The sequence below is a fragment of the Miniopterus natalensis genome, chromosome 4 (genome assembly GCF_054644295.1).
Source record: "Miniopterus natalensis isolate mMinNat1 chromosome 4, mMinNat1.hap1, whole genome shotgun sequence".
Lineage (NCBI taxonomy): Eukaryota > Metazoa > Chordata > Mammalia > Chiroptera > Miniopteridae > Miniopterus > Miniopterus natalensis.
The window spans coordinates 15,423,812-15,430,996 of NC_142084.1; the positions used below are offsets into that span (position 1 = coordinate 15,423,812).

Sequence of the window (7,185 nt, forward strand, 5' to 3'; positions counted from 1 at the left end):
GTTAAAATTTTGTCTAGCTTTATTGAGGTATAATTAACAAATAAAATTGTATGAATTTAAAGAATACAGTGTAATGATTTGATATACACATATGTTGTGCAGTGATGACCACAATGAAATTAGGTAACACATCCATCAGTTCACATAATTACCATTTTCTTGCATGTGTGGTGAGAACATTTAAGATCTACTCTCTTAGCAAATTTCAAGTGTACAATACAGCATTGTTAACTATAGTCACCACGCTGGAATTAGATCCCTGCCCGTTAGCTTTATGCACAGGGGAACTGAGACCTAAGAAGGGGTAACCTGCCCCAGGCCCCAGGGGAGTCAGTGGTAGCAACAGGTCTAGATGCCCTTCATAAAACGTCTTGCAGTAAAATTGTATAAAAATGTCTTCTCATAGATACAGCCCACATCAACAGCCTAGGATGGAAGGAGACTGGACTGCAGTTGTGGGGGTGGGGATGGGGGAAGCGAGGCCTTCTGTGTTTGTTCCTCCCCAGCCTCCAGGATAAAGGAGGCTTCCAGGCCTCAAACTCTGTCCTATCCCCCAAGATGACCTCATCCTCACAAAAAATTTGAGAGGGGCGTTGGGGAGGGGCTGCATGGAGCGAAGCTGGGGTGGTGGGGTGTGTGTGAGGGGGAGAGATGGCACAATCTACTCGCCTGGGAAATTGAGGGTGGGAAGGGGGTGCTGATCCTAACCAAACTCCATGCAGCCACCTTTCTAAAATCCACGTCTTAAACTCTTCTTGGACTGGAGACCAAATCCCAGCCAAGGACTACAAGGGTCTGAATGGCCTGGTCCTGAGGTCCCTTAATCTCAGCTGGCCCCAAACTTCCCCTCTCTTTGCTCTGTCTCTCTTACTCACCTCAGGACCTTTGCACTTGTGGTTTTTCTGCCTAGAATGCCCTCCATCCCACCCTTGATGAACTCCTACCCATCTTTATGATCTCAGCTTAAGCACAGCTTCCTCGAGAAGTCTTCCCAAACCCATAGGCCAAGTCATCTTCCTCTCTGTTATGTTCTGATAGAGCTTCCTTTTAAAACACTCATCTCAGTGTGTAATTATACACCTCTTTTGGGGTTTTTTGTAAACGTCTCACTCCCCTAGCACACCACGCTCTCCACAGTCTGCTTCTGCTGAATTGCTATATCTCTAACTCCTTGAGCAGTGGTTGGCCCAGAAGAGATGCTCAATAAAAATATTTTCATATTCTCATGATTGAATGAAAGTGCTTCTTTCTGCAAGAAACATACTCCTCAAAGCCCACCCCTACCTCGACTGCCCATGTCATCAGGGCCATGTGGGTGATGGCTGTGCCCTCTACACCCAGAGAGAGAAGGCAGGAGAAGGAGTGAGACCTGGAGGCCCCAGAGACAATGGAGGTGATCAGGAGTTGCAAGGGTAACAGGAAATTGTATGAGTGACGAAAGTGGTGGAACTCACAAGGTGACAACCGGGGACCTTGGTAGAACTACAATGAGTACAGTGTGGTCTACTTTGACAATAAGAGGCCATGGCATGATTGATTAAAACAAAATCATGGAATGTACCCTGATGACGGGTTAATAGGCAAGCTGGTCTTAATCCAGAGACACCATGGAAGTGACTGGTAAAAAAAAGTAACAAGGGCTGGGAAATATTTATCGAACACTATGGTGCATCGAGCCCTTTTCCACATATCCATGTATTTCCATGGATTAATCTTCACCACAACCCTGTGCGGTAGGCACTATTGTCATCTCTGTTTTGCAGCAAAGGAAATTTAGAGAGATTAAGTAACTTGGCTCAGGTCACGTAGCTGGAAGAGGTGGGGTCAGGATTTGACTTTGGAGACTTCGCTCTTAATTACTACACCATCCCATCACCTTTGGGTGAATGAAGTGGTCTCCTGAGTGGCTGTGGTAGGCGAAGGTTTGGGGGGGGGGACCAGCAAAGAGACAGATGGAAGGGGCCAGTGGAAAATTCCCTCCGCCTCTCCCTCTGCTCACTCCCTTCTGCCCTGTGTGTTGGGGTGAAGGCTGACTAATGTCATGTTCCTTCTTACTCTCCCTCCCTGCAAAGGCCCACAGAGGCTGAATCAAACTGCACAGTGAAGAACATGAGACAGAGGAAGACCGGGCTGGCTATGGGGAGAGGGGTTCTGAGGGGGAAGACAGGGCATTGAGGGGGGAGACGGAGTGTTAAGGGGAGAGACGAGGTATTGAGGAGAGAGACATCCCAGAAACTGAGGTTTGTGAGCCACACAGAAGTGCTGCTGTAGGCTATGAGGTCTTTTGAGATGAGATGTTGGAGAACCTGTCCATTCTCTTTGGTTTCTGGGCAGGGCTTTATTTTTAAACTGTAATTCCATGCACACCCCAGGTCATGTGAGCCATGCAGTTTATACTGGGATTAGACCAGAGCAGAGACATTAGATGCTGATGGTCAGCAATGCAGTCTCTCTGGCCAAAGGGAACTGGTGGGGCCCAGGGTTAAGGTTTGTAAAGGGTCCCTTCCTAGTGCCCTTTGCCCATCAGGCCCTGAAGGAGTCAGAGGCGATAGCCCAAAGCAGGCAAGGCAGCCCAGCCCAGATTACCAGCCAGGGCTGTCCCTGGTGTGAGTCCCGGCTCAGCCTCACATGGCTTATCTTGCTGTAGGTGGACTCCTTGGACAGTGAGTATGAAGGAGACCTGGCTAAGGAGCGGGACCCGAGACAGCTGCCGAGAGAAGCCCTTCCAGGGGACCTTAGCCGCCCAGCCAGCCGCACTTTCATTCCTGTGAACTGGCTCACCTCACACACTACCATTCCCCCCCATCTCTTCCTAAGATGACTTTAACTCTTTCAGGACATTCGTGACCAGTCTCTGTCCCCAGTTTCTCAGACCAACAGCCTTCCCCTCATCCAAATCATCTTAGGAGGCATACCTCCCCCCAAGGGAACATTGACCTGGTTCTCTACCCCATTCTTAAATATTCAGAGAAAAGATCAATCTCAGAATCCCATACTCCCCTGCCTTGAGGCCCCTGACCTCCCTGCTGACCATTCATTAAGTGACAGGGCTGACATCTGCACCCTCGTATAAGGCCTGGTCAGCACTCTCTCCCTCCCCCAGGCTTGCAGGAAGACAGAGGACAGCCTCAACAACTGGATTCCTGGCCCACAGCTCCACAGGATGGAGTTTCAGAAAGAGCCAGAGACACAAGTTCAGGGTCACAGAGGCTTCAGCCCTTGTCTTCAGAAGCCTGGGAGGGCTCAGCTCCCTGTCTTTGTTCTCACTTATCTCTGTCTTGACCTGTTTCTGCCCTTAAGAAGGCTGAGAATGGAAGAGGGGGTGCGGAAGGAAAGACCCTGCCTCCCTGGCCAGAGCGTGAGGCCCAGGGACACTCCCTCATCTAGCTCCCAATGACCCTAGATTTGAAGAGTTCGTTTTGCTCCACTGTACACAGGCCACCGGCATCCCCTGTGTCTGCCCTGTCTTCTCAGGGACAGATTACAGGGATACACAGAGAGGCACCGACGCAGCAGAGGTACAGAGAGACAGAGACAGGCAGAGGCAGAAAAAGAGATAGGCATGCAAAGAAAATCACGAGAAGATTCAGTAAAGAGAGACAGAAATACATTCAGAGCAAGGCAGGAAGGCAAAGAAGAAAAGACACCCAAACAGAAACACAGAAACAGAGATGGGGGGGGGGGGGGGTGAGGGGTGGAGAGAGACAGGGACAGGGACAGAAATAAGAGAAGCTGAAAAAGAGTCAGGGAGAAAGAGTAGGAAGATAAAACCCAAGGGCCAGAGGCTCCACCCCGCCCCCGCAAAGGGTTAAGTCTGAGGACTGGAGCTGGGCCCCTCTCTGCAGCTCTGCCCTGACTCTCCGGCTCAGAGGCCCTCAGCTTGGAGCCACTGAACTTGGATGGGGGGGGGGGGGGAAATCACATTATTTCCACTAACCTCTAGCTATATATAAATTTAGTATTTCCTTCAATTATGACAATAGCAATAAACCAGTGATATCAGTCATAACTATGGTTTTGTTACCAACAGAAATCACATATATTTTTGTATCACGTTACAGTATTGCAGGTATTTTGAAATGGCATTTATGCTCATCACCACCTCAAAATTAATTATGTGTTACCAGTCTGCGGCTGGATCTTATGTAAAGCATTAATAAAGAAACGCAGACGGCTTTTTTTTTTCTTCAACAAGACGGTGGCAGGAAGCAGCGGTGGTAGCGGCCAGCTCGGCGCAAAAGCGCAAAGCGATGCGCCCCGGCTTCCTGGGGCTGCGGCCCCCTCGGTGGACCCGGGCTGAGGCCGCGGCGAGGCCCGAGGAATAAGAAACGGGGCCGCTGGGGCTGGGCGTTGATCGGTTCTTGAGGACGGAGCGCAGGGGGCGCGGAGGCTCCGTGTCCGGAGGCCCCCGATGAAAACTCTTCTGTGGACCCTGGCTCCAAGCGCAGGGGCTGAACAAGAGCAGGACCAAAGGCCAGAAGAGGTCACTGCTCCTCAAGAAACCCCTTCAGGCCGATCTCCTTTTAGAGAACACGTCCAAGATCCCCGCCCCCAAAGACATCGTAGCCCACCAGGTACCAGCCGCCAAGAAGCTCGAGGGAAGGCACAGTTATGGGAGAAGTTGGCAAAGCAGGCGCGCGGCCCCGGGGGTGCGCAGGGCGCAGGCCTGACTCCTCTGCTCTCCTGTGGCCAAAGCCAAGCCGGGGCCCCAGGACACTGCGGAGCGGCCCTTCTACGGTCTCTGGGCCAAAGACAACCCTCCGGGGCGGCCGTGGGCTGGCCAGGACGCATTCTTCCTAGAGCAGACCAAGAAGAGGGCCGTGAAGGGGCCCCTGTCTCTCCACACCAGGCCATCCCAGGCGCCTGCTGTGGAGGAGACACCTTCCTGAGCATCCCACAGCCCATCCTTTGAGGACCACCGGGCCCTGCTGTGGGAAGCCCAGGAGGTCGACCTGCAGCGGCAGAAGGAGGCAGGGAAGCTGGAGGGGCAGCTGGCCCTGCCCACCCCAGAGCAGACCGCGCCCCAGGAGTCGACCTTTGAGGAGATGTGCCAGGGGCTTCAAAAAGAGTCAGATGGGGAGGGGGAGCTGGGCGAGGGCCAGGACAAGGGACCCGAGGTGGCCCAAGACCAGGCCGGAGATGACCAGGCCGGAGGAGGCAAGGCCTCAGCCATACCTGCCCACCTGGCCACTGTGGAGAAGACGGAGCAGCAGCGTCGGCGGGAAAAGGCTGCCGGGATGCTGCGGGTGCAACAGGCCGCGGTGCGGGCTGCCCGGCTGGCTGCGGCACCAGGAGCTGTTCAGGCTGCGTGGGACGGAGGCCCAGGTGGCACAGTGGCTGACGGGGCTGGCACAGTGGCTCGCTGAGGGCAACAAGCCCCGCAGGCTGGGGCGGCTCAAGTATCAGGCCTCAGACATCCAAGTGCAGCTCAGCTCAGAGCTGTCTGACTCGCTCCGGACCTCGAACCCCCAGGCAACATCCTCCGTGACCGGTTCAAGAGCTTCCAGAGGAGAAACATGATCGAGCTCCGGGAGAGAGCCAAGTTCAAGTGCAAGTACAAAGTGAAGCTTGTGGAGAAGCAGACGTTCGGAGAGATCCAGTTGTAGCTGATGCTGGATGCCAGAGCCCTCACCCTTCAATAAACCACCTTTGGACCAAAATGAAATAAAATAAAATAAAAAACACATATGTTCCTATATCACATTGAAATAGTTTGTAACTGTATTGCAATATAATTGGTTTCTTTTGTAATGCTCCATATTTCATTTTATGCATTTTAAAAACATTATTCTGAGACCAGTACTGTAGGTTTTACCAGATTGCCAAAGGGGAACATGACAAGAAAGGTTCGTAACTCCCACACCTGATCTCTTCCCAGGACTCCCCAGCACCCATCCCTGCAAGCTCCCCGTGCCCTGTTCTAATTTACCCAACTCACCTCTCTTGCCCTGTTACTCTGAGTCCTCCAAGAAGAAGCTGCCAAGGTAGGATGAAGCCTGCAAGGATCTGATTAAGGGAATTCCTGTGAGAGAGAAAGGGAGCCAGGGGCTGGGAGAACTATGAAGGAGAGAGGGAAGGAAGGTGGGGAGGAAGCGTCCTGGACCACCATGCAGTAGAAGGAAAGTTCAGCAGGCCCCGGGGGAATTCTTGAGCCCACATCTGCTGTCAGAGGATTTCCCTGTCTCCTAGGAATGGGCCTGCCTTGGGATCTCTGCTGAGCTTGATCATGGGCTCATGGGCTGGGAGCAGCCCAGTGGGAAACTGGCCTGAGAGTAGGAGCTGATGAAGTTCAGAGAGAAGCAGCTGAGGCCCTTGGTCAATTTCCACTCCTGGAGTTGGAGGTCTGGGAGGAACATTCTCCTGGCCCCACAATTGCCCATTCAGAGAAATGTCTCCTTTATCTGTAAAGTGGAGGCGACAAAATTCCCTATCTTAAGGGTTGTTGTATTAACTGAAGTTTGCAGATCATTGTTTGCACAGGGCCTGAGATAATCATTCGCAATAACTGGTAGCCATTTTAATTATTATTATTACCATTCTCTTTCTCAGAGGGAAGAGCTCCAGGAGACTGAAGGTGAGTTTCAGCTGGGAGAGGTGGGGACCACTTCCCCACACTCCCCTCACCTTCCCCTGAGGCAGGGGTCTTCCCCTAGCTACTGACAGTTCCTGTGTCTGCTGACTCACAGCCAACTTCCTCTCATGCAAACAGGAAAACACAGTTGGCCAGCGGGTCCCCCCGCCCCCCTCCCCCTAACACTAAAGGCCAGCCCAGCTCCGAGGGGGAAGTGCAGCAGACTCTGGAGTGCAGGTTTCAAGGCTGGGGCTCCAGGACAGATGGGGGAGGGGAGAGGAGCCATTTCCCCTCTGGCACCCCTAACCCCCACAGACAAATTTGCAGCAGGAGAATGGGGAGAAGGGGCTTCTCCCAAGGAAGAAAAGGCGGTTTGCTGGTGACTGTGCTCACATGGTGCCAGCCTATCCTCACATGGGTTTGGGAAAAGAAATGTTGCCTTGCTGACCTTCATGACCTTCATGACCTTCATGACCGTCATCCCCGGGAAGAAGCCTAGGCCGGGCCCTTGGGGGTGGAGAAGCAGATGGGGGTCTCCTCTGCTGGGCCTCGGTCCCCACGGTCCCGACTCCCCTAGGTCAGATAGCCGGGCTGCTGAAGGGCTTCCCAGCTTG

At 52.9% G+C, this 7,185-nt stretch overlaps 1 pseudogene; it reads left to right on the plus strand.

The window, feature by feature from the left end:
• The window catches only part of LOC107531487 (ribosome biogenesis protein NOP53 pseudogene), a 136,016-nt pseudogene extending 130,410 nt beyond the window's left edge, over positions 1-5,606 (plus strand).
• The last annotated feature ends 1,579 nt before the right edge of the window (positions 5,607-7,185 follow it).